The 19,269-nt window shown below is 46.8% G+C and overlaps 1 long non-coding RNA gene across 2 annotated transcripts; it reads right to left on the reverse strand.

Annotated features, from left to right (window-relative positions):
- On the reverse strand, positions 411–14,214 carry LOC102166079. 2 transcript variants are annotated; one of them, XR_302717.3, is made up of 4 exons: positions 14,046–14,214; positions 13,226–13,335; positions 12,669–12,809; positions 411–1,815 (listed from the first exon to the last, which is right to left on the reverse strand). It is a non-coding gene; the product is annotated as an uncharacterized LOC102166079 (long non-coding RNA). The 2 variants fall into 2 exon arrangements; XR_302718.3 differs by lacking the exon at positions 12,669–12,809.

The following is a 19,269-nucleotide window of genomic DNA, read 5'->3' on the forward strand; positions in this document are numbered from 1 at the left end:
CAAGGCGCTGTGCAATGCTCTGGTTTGTCGCAGCTACCTGGAGCCCCGCTGGATGGACCCAGGTTGGACCCAGGCACCTGGAGGCTCCCTCACGGCTTGGGTCTGCTGTCTTGAGCTGGGTCCAACTCACAATGGACAGCTTAATGGGTCACTCAGTAAATGGATCAGACACAGGCTCAAATGCGGCATATTTTGCCTCTAAAACCTACAGAAGCCGTAAAAATTTCATCCCTTTTGGGTGAGCGGTGCGCTGGTGTGTCTTCATCACTCAGGGGATCTGCTGATGTGACACCAGAACCCAGACACGTCCGGAAGGTCCAAGAGCCTGCTGCTGTGGCTTTCTCTCCCACCCCCCACTTGCTCTATTTGAGTAACTTATACGTAATTCAGAATGTCTGAAGGATGTAATCTGCATGAGATATATGTGAAATAAACTATGTACCGACCTATACATAGACGCACAGGGAAGCTGACGTAAACCGTGGCAAGGAGCATACACTGCGCTAAAGAACTTAGGATATGTTTTGACGGTAGTGGGGAGCTGATATGATTTTTTAATAGGAATTTACATTATCTGGCTTGTGCTTAGTAGGACCTTTCTGGCGTAGTGCAGAGAAGGGATGGGGCCTCAAGGTGAGGAGACTGGTTAGTTGGCGGGTTTGGTCATCTTTACACGACTGAGGGGCCGTGCATCAAGGCAGTTCAGTGGAATGAAAGAAATGGATGGATTCAGGAGATATTAATTATTACTAATTACCAGCATTGTTCTAAGTGTTTGGGGCAGTACAATGAGGAGGCAGGAAACAACCCTTTATAAAGCTGACGGCGGTGGAAGAGACATGAATTAAAAAAACCCATAAATTACAGTAAATTACAACTATAAAAAGAGCGGCAGAGGAGGGCAGCACCACGCTTCAGAAGCACACGCGAAGGAACCCGTCCCTCGCAGGGTCGCAGAAGGGGTCCTTACGGAGCTGGCAGCTGGGTGTGAGCCCGTCCCAGGAACGGGAAGATGCCCGAGGCGAGGACGCTGCGAGGGGGCAGAGTCGAGGAAGTGAGGATGGGAGGGAGCAAGGCCAGTTCACAGGGACCGTCGAGGGCCTGGTGTAAACTCCAGCCAGACGCCCTGTGGGGTTCAGGTAGGGTCTGCACTAGTCTGCCTTGTAAAGGGTGACGTCTGCTCTCATTGCAGGATGGAAGCTCGAGCAGCCTAAGTCAGGTGTGAGGGGACCAGAGAGCTGGTGGCAGCCCTGGAACGGAGGTGGTGTCCTCGGCACATGGAAGGATGGAGGGTGAGGTTCCAGTTGCAGGAAGGAAGAGAGTCTGTGTCCAGTAAGACGCTGAGGAGGCGGGGCGTTTTCTCACCGGGGTGGAGCAAACAGTTACCAGTGTGAGTAAGAAGAGCTCTGGGGGCTGGGGATTGGGTGCGGGGAACCCAAAGCAGCGTGGGAATGAAGCCCAGGAAGGGTAGGGCTGGAGCAGCCTGCCAGGGGCACTTCTGCGTGACAGGCAGCCCCAGAGGTGGGCTCGCTCCGTGGGAGGGTCCTGGGAAACAGATCCCGCGGTTGCCTCTTTGGCGGGGGTAGAAAAAGCATTTTGAGCTCCACATCCCAGGGGCTTTTTTTGTTTTGTTTTGCTTTGTTTCATTTTATTTTTAGAAAATGTAGTTTGACCAACTCAATAGCATTGGTAACAGCAGAAATCTGGATACGAGTGACCAGGAGGACGTGTAGAAGTCAGTGAGTGGAAGTTACCTGCGGTGGAGGCGTGAAAACGTCAGAGGGGCCCTCTGGGGACGAAGATGCTCTGCTCTTTCTGCGGCGTGAGAAAGAAAATAACAGGATTAAGGGGTTGTGCCATTTCGTCTTTTTTTTTTTTTTTTTTTTTTTTTTTGCCTTTTCTAGGGCCGCACCCGCAGCATATGGAGGTTCCCAGGCTAAAGGTCAAATCAGAGCTGTAGCTGCCGACCTACACCACAGCCACAGCAACGCCAAATCCTTAACCCACTGAGCAAGGCCAGGGATCGAACCCACAGCCTCATGGTTCCTAGTCAGATTCATTAACCACTGCGCCAAGACGGGAACTCCTAAGGGCTGTGATATTTTGGTATTTATTTATTTATTTGTTTATTTTTTTACCAGTTTATTTTTTTATTTTTATTTTTTTAACAGAATAAAATACATATATTTACACACAATTACATTCACACAGATTATTATATCATGGATCTTAAGAAACAGATTAAGTGACTCCCTCTGGAGAAGTGGAATGGAAAATATGCTGAGACAAAAAGGAAATTTATTCTATACTTTATCCCATTTTGTATGGCTTTCATCCCTACTATTTACTTTTATCTATTACATTTCAATTTTTCTTTAAAAATTAGCATTATATTAAAATTGTGTATATTATGCAACTAAAATTTATAAAGAAAGCCTTATATACCATTAAATATTTTATATAGCTTAATAAAAAGAATAACTTAACTGGTAAGAATAACAAAAATAATACACCCTCTGAAAATAAGTAAAATATAAAATTCATAAATTGGTTAAAAAACAGTGTAACTATATAAATATGTCCTCACAATTTGTTACATCTTATTGATTCTTCAGTAAAGGCATTACACCATTCTAGGTGATGTGATAAACAAGACATTATAGACTTTACATTGTACCATGGAGAGAAATGGTTATTAATAATACAATTGTCGAGCTGTATTATTTAATTGTACAGTTGCATTATTTAATTATAATTATCATAAATTCTTTGATGGAGAGGAAATCAGAATCAGTTTTAAGAAGACTTCAGCATTCCAAGAATGATGTCAAATGACCCACTTCATGGTGGATCATGCACTTATTTACTATGAGATATATTTATTCTCCAGAGATTCCTTGTTTGTGTATCAATTGTAGATTTTTGGTTTGCAGTTATTCTGAAGTTTTGATATAAGAGTCTATATGTATATGAGATTGTTTTAAGTTGTTGTTCTCTTAATTGCAGGTTCATATCCAGTGTCCTGCATTTGTACCCACCTCTTCTCATGATTTCTGATTTTGGTGGTATAATTGTGCATGGATGATTTTGTATCTTTACTGTATATGTACCTTTACTGGTGAGCCTTGTCATTTGTGGAATTTTAGTTTCCTGTTGCTGTCTTTTCTTTTCTGCCTAGACAAGTTCCTTTAGTATTTGTTGTAAAGCTGGTTTAGTGTTGCTGAATTCTGTCAACTTTTTCTTATCTGTGAAGGTTTTGATTTCTCCTTCAAATCTGAATGAGAGCCTTGCTGGGTAGAGTCATCTTGGTTGGAGGTTTTTTCCTTTCATCAGGTTAAGTATATCATGCCACTTCCTTCTGGCCTGCAGAGTTTCTGCTGAAAATTCTGCCGATAACCTTATTGGGGTTCCCTTGTAGGTGACTTGTTTCTTTTCCCTAGCTGCTTTCAACATTTTATCTTTGTCTTTAATTTTGGTTAGTTTGATGAATATGTGTCTCGGGGTGTTCATCCTTGGGTTTATTTTATATAATACTCGTTGTGCTTCCTGGATTTGAGTGAGTGGTTCCTTTCCTATGTTAGGGAAGTTTTCGGCTATTACATCTTGGAATATTTTTTCTGTCCCCTTCTCTCTCTCTTCTCCTTCTGGCACCCCTATAATACGGATGTTGGTGCGTTTAACGTTGTCCCAGAGTTCTCTGAGACTCTCTTCATTTCTTTTCAATCTTTTTTCTCTTTTCTGTTCCGCATCTGTAATTTCCACTCACCTGTCCTCCACCTCACTTATTCGTTCTTCTGCCTGCTGTATTCTGCTGTTAGCTGCTTCTGGTGAATTTTTTATTTCAGTTATTGTATTTTGCATCTCTTCTTGTTTAAGTTTTATATCTTGTATCCCTTTGCTCAGTGTTTCCTGTAAGTTATCCATCTTTGCCTCCAGTTTATTTCCAATGTCTTGCATCATCTTCAGCATCAACAGTCTAAAGTCTTTTTTCTGGAGGCTGAGAATCTCCTCATGGCTTAGCTGATTTTCTGGGGTTTTTCCTTTCTCCCTCATCTGAGTTATAGTTCTCTGTCTTTTCATTTTTATAGGTTTTTGGTGTAGTGACCTTCTTACAGATAATAGGGTTGTAGCCTCTCTTACTTCTGGTGTCTGCCCCCCTTGTGGCTGGAGTCAGTATGGGGGGTTGGTGTAGGCTTCATGATGGGTGGGGCTGATGCCTGCCCCCTGGAAGGAGGAGCCATTCTAATCCCTCTGGTGGGTGGGGCTTAGTCTCTGGATGGGATTAGAGGCAGTTGTGTGCCTGAGGCTCTTTAGGCAGCCTGTTTACTGAGGGGTAGGGCTGTGATCCCACCTGGATTGTTGTTTGGTTTGGGGCTTCTCAGGCTGACTGATGTCTGGTGGGGCCAGATTTTCCCAAAATGGCCCCCTCCAGAGAAAGGCAGCTACTGAATATTCCTGAGAGCTTTGCTTCCAATGTCCTTCCCTTAAAACAAGCCACGTTCACCCCTGTTTTCCCAAGATATCCTCTAAGAACTGCAGTCAGGTTTGACCCAAATTCCTATGGAGACCTCGCTCTGCCCTGGGACCCAGTGCACGTGAAAGTCCGTGTGTACCTTTTAAGAGTGGGGTCTCCATTTCCCCCAGTCCCGTGGAGCTCCTGCGCACAAGCCCTACTGGCTTTCAATGCCAGATGCTCCAGGGGCTCTTTCTCCCAGCGCCAAATCCCTGAATGTGAGGGTTTGATGTGGGGCTCAGAACTCTCACTCCTGTAGGTGAGTCTCTGTGAACCAGTTAGTTTCCAGTCTGTGGAGCTTCCCACTCCGGAGGTATGGGGTTGTTTATATCATGAAATTGCCTCTCTTATCTCTTGATGTGGCCTCCTCTTTTTCTTATGGAGTAGGGTATTTTTTTAAGGTTTCTGGTCCATTTGGGTGGAGAGTGCTCAGGATTTAGTTGTGAATTTTTTGGTTTAAGGAGAGAAGTTGAGCTCCAGTCCTTCTATTCCGCCATCTTAATCCTCTCTGGGTTGTGATATTTTGAAGCATAACCTCTAATTCTAACCACAAATTTTGTAGAGTCTTTGACAGCATAATTGTATTATTTATTTATTTTTTAATTAACCAGCTTTACTTTTCAGGCCAGTTTTAAGTTTCTAGAAAAATGAGCAGAAAGTGCAGAGAAGTCCCATAAACCCTTCTCCACCTGTTCCCCCACCCCCCAGCTTCCCCTACTATTAACATCTTGAATGTGAATTAGTGTGGCGCAGTGCTAAAACTGAGAAACTAATATTGAAACATTTGTATAACCAAGTCCATAGTCAGCTGTAGGGTTTGGACCTTCTATGGGTTTTGACAAACCGGTCCTGTGTGCATACTGTGGTCTCACAGCACAACTGGACAGCCCTAAAATGCCTCTGTGCACCACACACCCGTCCCCTCCTCCCCTCCTTCCCAGTCCCCTGGCACCCACGGATCTTTTCACTGTCGCCATAGCTTTGCCTTTCCCAGGATGTCATACGCCTGGAATCATATAGCATGTAGCTTTTCCAGATTGGCTTCTTCCACTTAGATGCATTTAACTTCCTCCATGTCTTTGCATGGATAAATAGCTCATTTCTTTTAAGTGCTACATAACATTCCATTGTCTGGAGGCGCCACTGTTGGTTTATACATTGACCTACTGAAGGGTGTCTTGGTGGCTTCCAATTTCTGGCAAATGATGAACGAAGCGGCTATAAAGCTTCACATGCAGGATTTTGTGTGGACATAAGTGCTCAAGCACTTTGGGTAAATCCCAGGGAGTGGGAACCCTGGATCACATGGTAAGAGTGGATCACATGTAAGAAACTGTCTTCCCAAGTTGTGCTGCCGTCTTGCCTCCTACCAGCCATGAACGCGGGTTCCTGGTGCTCCACATCCCAACCAGCGTCGCGTGGGTCTGGGTTTTGGTCACATCCTGACAGGGGTGTGGGGTCTCTTGGTGTGGCTTTACCTTGCATTTCCTTACTGGCAGACACTGGCAAGTCAAAGGCCTCATACACTTTGCGCCTCTAACCCGTTCCTGGTTTCTCCCTCCTGCCACTTGCGATGGGCAGAATCGTGCTATTGTTCAGCCTGCCATCTGCACGTCGTCTTTAGTGCGGTGTCTGCCCAGATCTTCTGCCCACTTTTTTTTTTTTTAACTTTTTTTTTTGTGTCTTTTTGCTATTTCTTGGGCCGCTCCAGCGGCATAGGGAGGTTCCCAGGCTAGGGGTCAAATCAGAGCTATAGCCGCTGGCCTATACGCCGGAGCCACAGCAACGCGGGATCCGAGTTGCGTCTGCAACCTACACCACAGCTCACGGCAGCCGGATCCTTAACCCACTGAGCAAGGGCACGGATCGAACCCGCCACCTCATGGTTCCTAGTTGGATTCGTTAACCACTGCGCCACGACAGGAACTCCATTCTGGCCACTTTTTAATTGGGTAGTTGGTTTCCCACTGCTGAGTTTCAAAGTTCTGTGATGGCTTGGGATAGCAGGGAAGATTTTCTTCAGCCTGGCATGCTTTTTCATTCTCTTAACAATGTCTTTTGCAGAGCAGAAGTTTTTAATTTTAAAGAAGTTCATGTCTCATGTTTTTTTCTTCCATGGACCATGCATTTGGTGTGATAATTGTATTTTTAAACACCTTATAAGGTTTGAAAAGAGTTGTTTTCAGTGTTAATTTATGTTAATTTCTAAAGGGTTGGCATAGACCATTGTGAGTGCAATTTTTAAAACTAACAAAATGAGCCTTCGTCATGAACACATATCCCTGTTGTTGTCTTGGTAAATCCACAATGTTTTGTTTGTTTGTTTCTGTTTCTGTTGGTATTGAACGACCTTTCGGCAAAGGCATGAGTCATGATCTCCCGCTCACAATCGCTGTCCAAAGCCTCGACTCCAGGTGAGATGGAGGGAAACAATTTGGGTGAAGGAATTCCCGATCTGCATGTTTTCCGCATTAGCACAGCCCATGCCTGAGGGACGTGGGGGTTGTGATCCATAGAGCCGTGAAAACGACCTCTTTCCCAGTTGGAGCCTGGGTGAGGCTGTCCTCCTGTCTTGGCCTGGAATCACTGCCCACTGTTGTCCCCATGCTGTCCTGACCCGGGGCTCCTCAAGTGCCACCTCTCCAGGTCGGGGTCTGCGGGCTCACCACCCCGTCATTCAGATCTCTGCCGGGATTTAAAAGATGCTCTTTCTCAGAGCTCCCCCAGCAGTGGCGTCAAAGGCCTTGTTCGCTTTGCCTCTCCAGTCCCTCTCCTTGCTTCTTCCTTCATGTCACTTCTGATATTCTGATCATGTCGTTGTCGCTTTTTCCTACTGGCTTGTTGTCTGCCGCATCCAACAAACTCATCGCCGAGAGCGCAGGGCTTTCTCCGCCTGGAGATGTGTGACAAAGGTTTTCAAACTAACCCGAATGCGTTATGGACAACACACTTCCTGAGAGCCTTTCTCTTGGTTCAGCAGATAGGTTTGCAGTGCAGCAGATTTCAGTCTATTTTGGACAAGGTTGCCGTAAAAATAACACAAACTTTCCATTGATTTCGGTATCAATCTCGTGCGTAGGCAAGCAGAGGTTTTGTCTGATTTACGGAAAAGGAAACTGTAGTTCAGAAGGTTGGGTGTTTTTTTTTTGAAATTTAGTTTGGAGTAGTTTCCTATTTCTTCTGTGTTGCCTCTTTTAAGCTAGTGCGAGTGTGAATGTGAAAAACAGAAGAACAGAAGTGAATTAAGGAAAATCGACGCCACTGCTTCCCCAGCTGTGTGGCCCGGCCTGTGCAGGAGGTGCTACTTTCTATCACTGATAACCTTGAACATGGCGTGACATGGCTCGTAGGTCAATCCCAAAGCACGCTGTGGAGCAAAGGCTCTGAAATGCTCAGCAGAGGAAAGAAAAACTGCTCTGCCTAAGCCAGCCATTCACACATTTATTTGATCTCTGTCTTAAAATGTATCCCTTGATCTAGCATTCCGAAAAATACCCTTTGGAAAATGTTGTTTTTTGTAACTTTTGTTAATTTGTTTGAAGAAGAAATGAAAGGCGTCAATATTTCAGATAACTTTTCCAGGCTAATAGCAATGAAATTTATAAGCAATGCTGCTTGGATTTTTGATGCTGTCAGCAAGAATTCACTCTAAAATGTCTGGTTATAACTCATGGCACCAAAAGCCTCTTTATTAGCACATGGAACAAAAGCAGAACAGTGTAGAGTGTAATGGAAACTCCTAAGTATCCCTGTGATTCTGCATCAAATGTGAGTTGCAGCGAATCTCAGTTAGACGCGGTCTCAACAGGAGCCCCCTCTGGAGAGCCAGCAGATGGGTGGGTGGCCGCCCATCACGGAAAGACATCCCCTCGCCAGAGAGGCCTCAGCTCTGCATCTTAAATAAACTCTCCCCGGGCACCGTCCCTTCCTTATTATTATTATGGTTCTGGAACTCACAGGGTTTGACAATAGCTCCTGTAATTTCGTCTGGTTATTTACTTGCTCACTGTCTTTCTCCGAGCCCACCACTTCCACCAAAGTGGAAATCTTGTTTGCCGCGTCCCACCTGGCACCTGGGCAATGGCTTGGAGCAGAGTGGAAGCCCGGTAGGTACCTGGTGCAGACGTGGACAGGAAGCTATGCCTCCGCGCAGCTAGATCACAGCCGTTAAGCTGTGGATTAAAACGGTCTATCATTCATTTTCATTGGGCAAAGTAAAGAAAGAATACACAAAGCAGATGATCAGGCCTGTTCAAGGACCCGGTCCTGTGGCACTGATGTCAGCCTACTGTCCAGCACTGAGACACAGAACAAAGTCACACATTAGCCATCTCACACTTTCTTTTCTTTTCTGGCTGCAGTCACGGCCTATGGAAGTTCCGGGGTCAGGAATCAAATCCAAGCCAGAACTGCGACCTACACAACAGCTGCAGTAACACCAGATCCTTAGCCCACTGCAGTGGGCCGGGGATTGAATTGGAGCCTCTGCAGAGACAAGCCGGGTCTTTAACCCACTGTGTCACAGCGGGAGCTCCTCCAACTCACTCTTAACAGTACAGGTGCACTTCATAGTTTAAGAATCTTTGGTCTTTGAATTTATCATCATCACCCCAACAACCATCACCTTGGTTAGACGCATTGAGGTGATCAGTTTTGAAATGATTTGTTTAGTAAAAAATATTTACGTTTTAATGAATCTAGAGATAATTGCCTATTTCAAGCCACAATTAAGTGGCTTTTAAAAAATCAAGTAAATGTATCAAGCATCGGCTTTTTTTATTCTATTCACTAGTTTGTTTTTTAGATTTCATGTATAAGTGATACCATACAGTATTTGTCTTTCTCTTTTTTTCTAAGTTTTATTTTTAAATTTTTTTTTGCTTTTAAGGGCCACACCCATGGCATGTGGAGGTTCCCAGGCTAGGGGTTGAATCAGAGCTGCAGCTGCTGGCCTACACCACAGCCACAGCAACATGGTATCTGAGCCATGTCTGTGACCTACACCACAGCTCACGGCAACACTGGATCCTTACCCCACTGAGCAAGGCCAGAGATCGAACCTGCATCCTCATAGATACTGGTCGTATTTGTTTCCGCTGCACCACAAAGGGATCTGCCTGTCTGGTTTATTTCCCTTAGCATAATGTCTCCATAGTGGGGATGGGGGGGAGGGGAAATGTAGGGCTGGGGAGTAAGAGGTACAAACTATTAGGTATAAAAGGAGCCACATGGTACAAAGGATATATTGCACAACTCAGGGAATATAGCCAGTATTTCATAACTACAAATGGAGTATAATCTTTAAAATTGTGAATCACTCTACTGTCTACCTGCACCTTATATAATATTATACAGCAACTACACTTCAATAATAAATGAGTAAAATAAATGGTCCCTAATCTAGTCTATATAGTTAATGAAAGGAATGAAAACAAAACCAAACTTTCCAGAAGTGACTTTGAATCACCTGATTCTAGACACATTTAGCAGACGGTTCAAATTTTATCTATTTTTAACTAATCAAAGATGTCAAAATCTAGAGAAAAACTCTCCCTGTCTTGATTTCAAGCATGAGCAAGCTGGACTCAATAGGAAGATGCCACTTGTGCGCTCCCAGCTCTTTGGGCTCAGGACAGAGGTGTGTGTGCGTGTCTGTAGGTGTGAGGTGTGTGTAGAGTGCAATATGGGTGGGAAACACTTTTTTGTAAACAGCATCATTGAGATAGGATTACACATCACAGAATTCACTCATTTAGCGTCTTCAGTCCAGCGGTTTTCAGTCTATTCACAGATACTTGTGACCAGCATCAACGTCAATTTTAGAACATTTTCATCACCTCAAAAAGAGACCACGTGCCCTTTAGCTGTCACTCCCATTCCGTGCCAGCTCCACCCCACCCTGAGCCCTGAGTAAGTGCAAATCTACTGAAGGTACCCTTATATCTTTATAGATTTTCTGCTATGGACATTTTTGTCCTGGAGTCATATATGGTCTTTTGCAAATGTTTCTTTCACTTAACATGAGGTTTTCAAGGTTTATCCATGCTGAAGCATGTGTTAGTACTTCATTCTTTTTCATGGCCAAATAACATTCCACCATGTGGCTATACCACATCTTTATTCATTTGATGATTGATGAACTTTTGGTGGTTTCTGCCTTTTATGAATAACATTATAAATATGTGTACAAATGTATGTGTGGACATATTTTCATTTCTCTGGGGCATATACCTAGAAGTAGAAATGCTGGGTCCTATGGAAACCCTGAATTTAATCATTTGAAAAACTGCCAGAGTGTTTTCCAAAGCAGCTGCACCGTTTTACATTCCCACCGGCAGCATGAGGGTTCTGATTTTCCATTTACTTGTCAAAATACTTGTTATTATCTGACCTTCTAATTCTAGCCATCCTATTGGATGGAAGTCATATCTCGTTGTGATTGTGATTTGATCTGATTTAATCTGATGCTTGAAAGTGCAGGGCGTCTTTATTTACATATGCGTATTGGACATTCGTATGTCTTCTTCAGAGAAATGTCTATTCAGATCCTTTGCCAAATTTTTAATTGGGTTTGTCTTTTAATCATTGAGTTATAAGCATTCTTTACATATACTTCATATGAGTCCCTCATACGATATGTGATTTGTAAATGCTTTCTCTTTTTCTGTGAGTTTTAACTTTCTTGGTGGTGTTCTTTGAGGCACTGACTTTAACTCTGGTAAGTCTGCTGTCTCTCTGGCTTATTTTATTTGTTCTCTTGGTGTCATATGTAAGACTCCTTGGCCAAGTCCAAGGCTATGAAGTTCACCGCATGTTTTCCTCCAAGAGTTTTAGTTACTACATCTGATTCTTTGTCCTATTTTGAGGTAATTTTTGTGTATGGTGTGAGGTCGGTGTCCAATTTCATCCTTTTGCACGTGGCCATCCTTTTGTCCCAGCTCCGTCTGTTGAAAAGACTACTCTTTCCCAGGTGGATGATCTTATCACTGTGGCTGAAGATGCACGGGTTTGTTACTGGACTCGCAATTGGATCGTGCTGAATTGTATGACAATTCTTGTTCAGAATCACACCGTTTTAACTACCACTGCTCCACAGTAAGTCTTCAAACTCTGAAATGCGAGTCTTCCCACTTAGTTTTCTTCTCCAAAGCTGTTTCGGCCTCCTGGCCCCTGAATTTTACGATCAGTTTGTCAGTTTCTACAGAGGAGTCCACCTTCACTCAGGTAAGGACGGCGTTTCTACTGAATATACTCCAGCTCAGAGTCCTTCCTTCCTTGGATCCAGTCCACGAACAAGTCCATCAAAGGCATTCCTCATTTCTGCTGCAGTGTTTTTGATCTCCAATATGTGATTTTTGTTTTTTTTTCTCAGTATTTCCATTTCTGCTTACTTTACCCATCCATTTTTACATGTTGTCTGCTTTTTCCATTAAAGCGATTAGAACATATTGGAGGATAATGTGAGAAAAAGAATGTATATATATGTATAACTGGGTCACTTTGCTGTACAGCTGAAATTGACAGAACATTATGAATCAATTATAATAAAATTTTAAAAAGCTGTTATCATTTTAATTATAATAATTTTAAATTGCTGGTCCAATAATTTCAGTACTTTTGCCACATCTGACTTAGTTCTGAAAGCTTCTCTATCTTTGCAAACTGCATTTTTCCCCCTTTCGAGTGTCTTACTTAGGTGAAAGCAGGACTTGATATCCTGGGTCAGAGGACCTGCAGTCAATAAGCCTTTGGTGATGTGGTGGTGAGGTGAGGAGGAGAGATGGGTTCTTCAGGGTTAGGGCTCCGGCTTTTAGGGGACCTGGGCCCCTGGACTGTGGGCTTCACAGGAGCTGCCGGTGTTGCCCCTCCCTTAAGTGGGTTAGGATGGAGCTAGAGGTGAAGGTGTCCCCTTCTCCAGGTGAGGTATGTTCTGATAACCTCCACATAGGTTAGGGTCTGGTAAAATGATGTCTTCTGAGGTCAGACCTTTTTGGGAAGAGAGTAGCCTGCTGTACTTCAAAACGGTCCTTTCCCCTCCTAGAGAAGCACAGGGGAATTTTCTTACTTTCATGAGGAGCTGATAGAGCTCCTGGAGGTAAAACTCACAAAATGTGGGGGCTCCTTGGTTCCGGCGCCACACCCCCCGAGTTTTTACCTCTCAGGGTTGTCCTCTATCCGTCAATTAGTTCTGGATTTTCTAACCAGTGCTGGTTCCTCGGAGCTTTCTACTTCAGGAAGTCAGGATTTTCTGTCTTTCCTGTCTGCTTCTCCAATGTTTGGGGCAGTGACCTTAGCACTCAGCGTGAAAAAAAAAAAAAAAAAAAAAAAAGCCTTAAAAAAAAAATCACTGACAAAAATAGTATGTGAAAAAAAGGACACATAAAACATTTGGGCTAAAGAGCATGGCAGAAATGGACCTGAATCTCCAACTAGGTTATACCCCTCACATCACGCAGCCGTCTTTGGAAGAGGTAAGCCTGCAGCAAACATTATGGAACTTTCCAAATGCAGGAAAAGCATCACTCTGCCATGGTCTGTTTACTTCTGTTCCCTCTCTTTCTCGGGTCACCACCACTTGTGAAGAGCAGGGCTCTATGGTAGCTGCTTTTGGACTCCTGGAAGATTGTGCTAAGCTACCTCCCTCCTGCTCACGAATCGATACTCAGAAACCATGAGAAAAAATTAATTATAATAACACACTCAGCTGAGTACCTGGAGAAGCCACAGCTGCCAGGAAGTGACAGTCTTAGGTTTGTTGGCACAGAGGGTGAAGTATGGTCCTGACGTGGGCAGCTCCCCCAGCGGCCCGGATTAGTTTTCTCCTGTTTGAAAGTGAGAAGAAATAGGAATAGATGACAGTTTGAGAAAATCAAAGGAAAAAGCAAGGGCAGAGAGTCTTAGTAAGAGGCTGTGGCGGTGCGGGAACTCTGAACCCGGACATTTCAAGGGTCTGTGCCGAAGCCGTTCTCTAACAAAGGGGTTGACTGGCGATGCGGACGATGAAAACCCCACTTGTGTGGAACTACGTGCGGACCCCAGTTCGGAAGGCCAGTTTGGGGAGCATTTTCCTGAGGGTAATGTGGCTGCAGCCATAGGCCTGCGCTGCCGCCACATCTCAGCAAATAAGGCGGTGAAGGGAGTGCCCGCGTGTTGAGCACTTTTTCTAAGACGAAGCCGACCTTGCTCCACCGGTTCGCCAAAGCGCCCTGGTGATTGCTTGTCAGACGTCCCGGTTAAACTGGAACTACGGACCAACTGGTTTTAGCTAGGCTGCACGGCTGGGTTTTAATTCTAACGGTTTCAGGGTGGGGATTCGGAGTTATTTTTTTCCTTTAAAATTGGGGTGTCCTCAGTTTTAAGGTATTGAGGATACCTCGGTTTTTAGACATTATCCCTATTTGGGAAACAAGCTGGAGCAACCGAAACACTCGTGCGATGCCAGCGGGGCTGCCTCCCCTGGAATTCATTCGGCACCCTGGGCCGCTGGTTCCCGCGCGCGTTAGAACCCACAGCCCTCCTCCCAGGTGCGCACCCGGCAGAAATGCGCGACAGGCCCTCGGGGAAACGTTCTCGGCGCAGCCTCACGACCCCCGACGGGAAAGGGCCCGGGGTCCAGCCAGGCCGGAATGGGCGGGAACTCGGCAGGTACTAACGCACAGGACACGACGGGACAGGAAGTGACGCGCCGCGACGCGCCGAGACGCTCCGTGACGCACCGCGACGCACTGCGACGCACCGCGGCGCTCGACGCGGTGTGAGGCGACGCGGTGTGCGCCGTGACGTGGCACCGCGCGTGTTCCCCGACGTGGCGCGCCGTGGGCGTCGGGCTGGGCGCTGCCGTGGCTCTGAGCGTGGGCGCGGCTCGCGAGCGGAGCGTTGGTCAGCGACGCCAGACGCAGGAGAGCGCGCGTTCTGTTGCCAAGAGCCGGCTGTGTGAGCTCTGCCGGGAGAAGCCGGCGGTGCCCGGACGCTAAGGGGCCTTAGGTGTGGGTGGTCGATCCATGGCTTGGACGGTGGTTACGCGTGGCGTTTATTTTGTGCTCATGCACGTACTTCCTCACTGTAAAGTATGGTGTGGTCACTTTATCTTCTGCTGTGGGTTTAAGGTTTTTAAGGGATGGGATACTGCCACCGGTATGGACGGGACCCTCGGGACGCGGGGCCACAGGGCGGCGAGGACCCAGATCGCGAGGAGCCGCGCGGGGCCAATGGTTTCCTCCTGAGGACTGGGGGCTATTGGAGAGCTTTGAGCAGAGGGCTGGTCTGCTCTGATTATATTTTGGGATGATCATTCTGGCTACTGTGATAAAAATATACTGTGGGAAGGGAAGAGAAGCAGCAATAACGTGAAGAGAGTATGCATTTCAAATTTCGATGCATTTTGGTAAATCGCTCTCCATAAAATCTGCACAAATTAACAATCTCACTGGCACTTTTCCACATCAACCCTTGCACAATGGGCTTTAAAACATTGGATATTTGTCCCTTTGATGGGGAGAAGTGCTGTCTTGTAGTTTTATTTACATTCTTCGTATGAAGGGTGGGGTCACATTTTTGAGAGCCACTCGCCAAAGCTTCTCTATCAAGTGTCTTTGCATACCTGTCCCTGTTTTTCTGCTGGTTCATTGCTGTGTTTCTTGCACATTTGTGCATTTCTATTACATAGCAAGGAAATTAAACTTTCTCTGTGATTTGAGCTCTAGCTACATTTCTCCCCTTTGTCATAATTTTTTAAGTGAAAATCTCTTCCTCACTCAAATATCGTTATTAAAAATCATTATAAAAAATTAAAAAATAAAAAACTCAGATGTTCTCTTCCAGTACTTTAATGATCTCTTTCCTTTTTTTTTTTTCTAAACTTCAATCATGGTCTCATGGAGAATTTATTTTGGTATAAAGTACGAGAAAAGAATCCATTTTTTCCAAGACCAGCGATGTGTTAGGGGCACATGGTGTGGACAAGATTGCCTGGTTTGAGTCCTGTCTCTGGCAGTTCCTACCCTGTGACTGTGGGCCGCTCCTCTGTCGTGCTGCCACTTGCCTGTCTACCCAAAGCCGATAACAAGGCGAACCACCTGCAGGCGAGGGTCATTCAGAGGGAGCTTTATCACCACCTTTCAAGGCTACTCATGAGTGAGGCTGTGATTCAGACGCCATCATTTCCACCTTGTATCTACACACCAGATCCGCTCCCCTGTAAACCAAGCTTGGGCTTCTTCCCGCATCAGCCGCTCATAGGACCATGGACATGAGTTGCAGGATGGCTGTTGCCACGATACTGACAGATGACCTGCGAGTCAAGGATTACACCTTGCCACGTGAGCCTGCATGAGCCTTTAGTCCTACTTCTGCTCATTTTGGTTAAACCACTTCCATTCCACAATGGCTTGTTGCTGGGTCGATCTAAGCATGTGACTCAGAGACTAGCAGAAGGCAGGTCGTGATGGGCAGCTCCAGATGCATGGGTGCAATGTCAGGTGGTCTGTCTCTACCGAAAGTGCACTGCTGTTTCTCAAAAGGCCGCAGTTCTCACTGCAGATGGCCTGGCCTTGGCTCAGAACTCCAGAGGCTCACGTTTCAATTCAACCATGGTGTTGGCTACAAAACCCACATGGCATCTGCCTCCACTAGGAGTATCTCTGACACCCCGGGATCTGCTGGGTTATGGGGCCTGGGTCTTTTTTTTTTTCTTTTCAATTTTTTAAGTTTTATTGAAGTAGAGTTGATGTATGAGGTTGTGATACATTCTGCTGGATGGCAAAGTGTTTCAGTTACACACGTACACACATCCATTTGCTCTCAGATTCTTTTCCCTTCTAGGCTATCACGGAACGTTGGCTAGCATCTCCTGTGGCCCAAGTCCTGATGGCGCTGTCGTCTGTGCCTGCTGCAGTGCATTCCATGTTCAGGCCCCACTTGAAGCTGGAACCCTTTTGCATGGCCTGATAACGGACAGAAGCAGTCTCCTCAAGGGCGGGGCAGGCTGCTCCCACACTGAAAGAGGCCTCTACCAGGAGGAGGACTTTCTCGTGGTGGGAGGCAGGGTGCCGGGACCTACCCTTTGTTTTGGAGAAGGGGTTGTGTCCACTGGATGATATATGAAGAGTACCTGCTGCACTGTGGATGACCAAGGACTCCAGGAGTATAGCTGCCTCTTGGGGTCAGATTAGCCTGATGTTCCAGAGCTGAGGTGCTGATGGTCCAGATCTTTGGACCATATCATGAGAGTGGGTGGAAGGGATGACGCAGAACAGCAAGGGAACGGTCCCACGCACTGTGGTGGGTTCCACGAGCATGCGGACCTCCGGATCTGCTTTTCCAGTAGAACCGAGAAAGGGCGCATTCGTTAAATCCACAGCCTTAAGCTGCGTGCCTGCGCCTGTTACCAGCTCTGGCCCAGTACGGAATAAGCCTGTGGGGGTTACTCTCTCCTTCCAGGACAGACCCGAGTTCCCCAGAGAGCCGGACTGGTGGGTTAAACAGAGACAGGGTGGGACCACGACACGGGCATCCTTCAGCTCCTGAGTGTAGCCATTTCCCCGGGATGAGATGGGATAGTCACTTTCTACCTTGGCTCTGACGGTGGGACTGTTTCAGAGGCTCCTATTTGTCTTTCTTTCTGTGATGTCTCTGACCCCTCCGGCCAAAGACCCGGTGTATACTCTGCACCATCTGGCCCGTATATCTTTCCCAAACACGTATGAGGGGACCAGAAAACGACAACCTGGTGAGCCCATAGACCCAGTGGGACCATTGCAAGCTGGACATTAGCCACGATTCCATCTGCTACCTGATCCCATATGCCCCACTGCTAACAGAAGGGTAATAATGACCCTTCGTGTGTCCAGGTATAATTGTCAGCCTCCAATCTGTGTCCAGCAGTCCCGTGGATGTTTGAGTGGTCCCCTCACCTGACTACGGCTGCTGAGGGAAAGGGCGCACACCCTTCAACAGAGGCCTGGGGACGGTCACGGTGTACACTGGCCGTGGGTCTTCGAGACCCTCCCAGGGACGTGGCCTCCTCTTCTGCTGGACTCAGGTCCAGAGACAGCACAAGGGGTTCTGCTCTGTTTCAGTTCATCCAGCCTTGGTTTCTTCTGGTGTCAACAGGACCCTGACTGGCTGCCCATCTATTTTGCCCTCTAGACTGTTGTCTTCTCTAAACACGGGCGTCATCCTGAAGGTCAGGCCTCGTTGGCTGCCCCTCCAGGTTTCCCCGTTGTGACGGTAAATGCATGCACCTGGCTTCTGATCTGGAAGCACCACCAGCTGGCCCCTGTTTCTGCAGGGTCCTGCCATCCTTGTACTTAGAACGAGCCTAACGCTGTGATGGCATCACCCACCGTGGTCCAGCATCCCTCGAGTTTTGTGGTGCTGGTGCCTCTCGTCCTGCACCTCCCTCCTTGTGATGAATTGTGAATCTGCCAGGCCTTCCCATGGGCCTCGCCCTCTGGCAGGTGCTCTGGCCCCCCAGAGATGTTCACGGTCACACATCTATGTCCACGAGTCTCTCAATCCATCCTCCCTGGTCTGCCATGCAATTCTGGCATTTCGGCTCACTTCCTGTGGACCACTGGTTTGTCCGTGCCTCCAGGCAACACCCTAGTCGTGGTTTCACACCCTCTCCTAAGACTCTGCCCAGATGCCGAACCTGGTGTCTTGAAACTGCTGCCAAAGAAGCCCTTCCTGGTGCAAGCTTTTCCCAGGGTCCCTTGATCGGAATCCAGTCCTACACATCCTGACGGGATCCAGGGGAATCTTGACAGAGCCTTAAAACCCCCCATCTGAGCCAGTTCCCGCAACCTTGCCGTAGCCCTGCTTGTGACGTGGTGTCAGGGGATGGGGCGGTTTTGCCAGGAAGTGGTCTCCGAGTTTTCTTTAGGAAGGAGGGTGCTCTTGTCCTTCGCGGGACGGACGGGACAGCCCGCAGGACAGCCCCCCGAGGAACACGGGATTCAGGATTTACACTCGCCCACCTGGACTCCTTAACCCGTGTGCCGGGCCCCGGCGCTCCCTTCCAGAATCCTGGGGGCCTGACGTTCTCTTGGGCTTGGCCACTCTGAAGGTCAAGGGTGGTGCCTGTGGGAAGGGCTCAGGAATGCCTGGCCTGGCAAAGCGGCCCACGTCCCACTCGGAACCTGTGAGCACCTCAAGCTCCACCCCGAAGGGGAGGCAGGGCTGCAGGTGCAACAGGGTTGCCCTTCAGCTGACAGCACTTACAGGGGACGCCTCGCAGGTAACCCGGATTGAACCTAAACCGAACCATTCCACTCAATAAAGGGATTTCCCAGCTCTTCTTACTTCCTCTCTTCCACTCATGGACAATGAAGATAGGCGCCTATCTTTCAGTGAGGTTATGCAACAGCCTTCTGATCGACCTCATCCGGAAACCACACATTCCCGAGGTCAGCGGAAGATGACCTTCAAAATACTGGCGGAAACCAACAGTCTACTTAAAATCCTATCTTTCAGAAGTGCTGGTGCTTTGAAGACTTTTTCCACATAAATACCGGCAGAAAACGTCTTAAAGATACCCTTTGTTAAGGAGATTTTGAACCCGTGAGGAAGGCTGGGGCCCAGGACAGTGATGAACAAAGAAATCGCTGCGTAACGAAAGATTCTGACAGAGACGTCAATAGTGAAAGATCTAAAGACGCCCCCTGAAAAAATTAAAAAAAAACATTCCCTGAAAATACTCATAAATGAGACCCCGGACGAGCCGTAGACAGGATTAGGTTTATATGGTTCAAAAATAA

The sequence above is a fragment of the Sus scrofa genome, chromosome 3 (genome assembly GCF_000003025.6).
Source record: "Sus scrofa isolate TJ Tabasco breed Duroc chromosome 3, Sscrofa11.1, whole genome shotgun sequence".
In the NCBI taxonomy this organism is placed as follows: Eukaryota; Metazoa; Chordata; class Mammalia; order Artiodactyla; family Suidae; genus Sus; species Sus scrofa.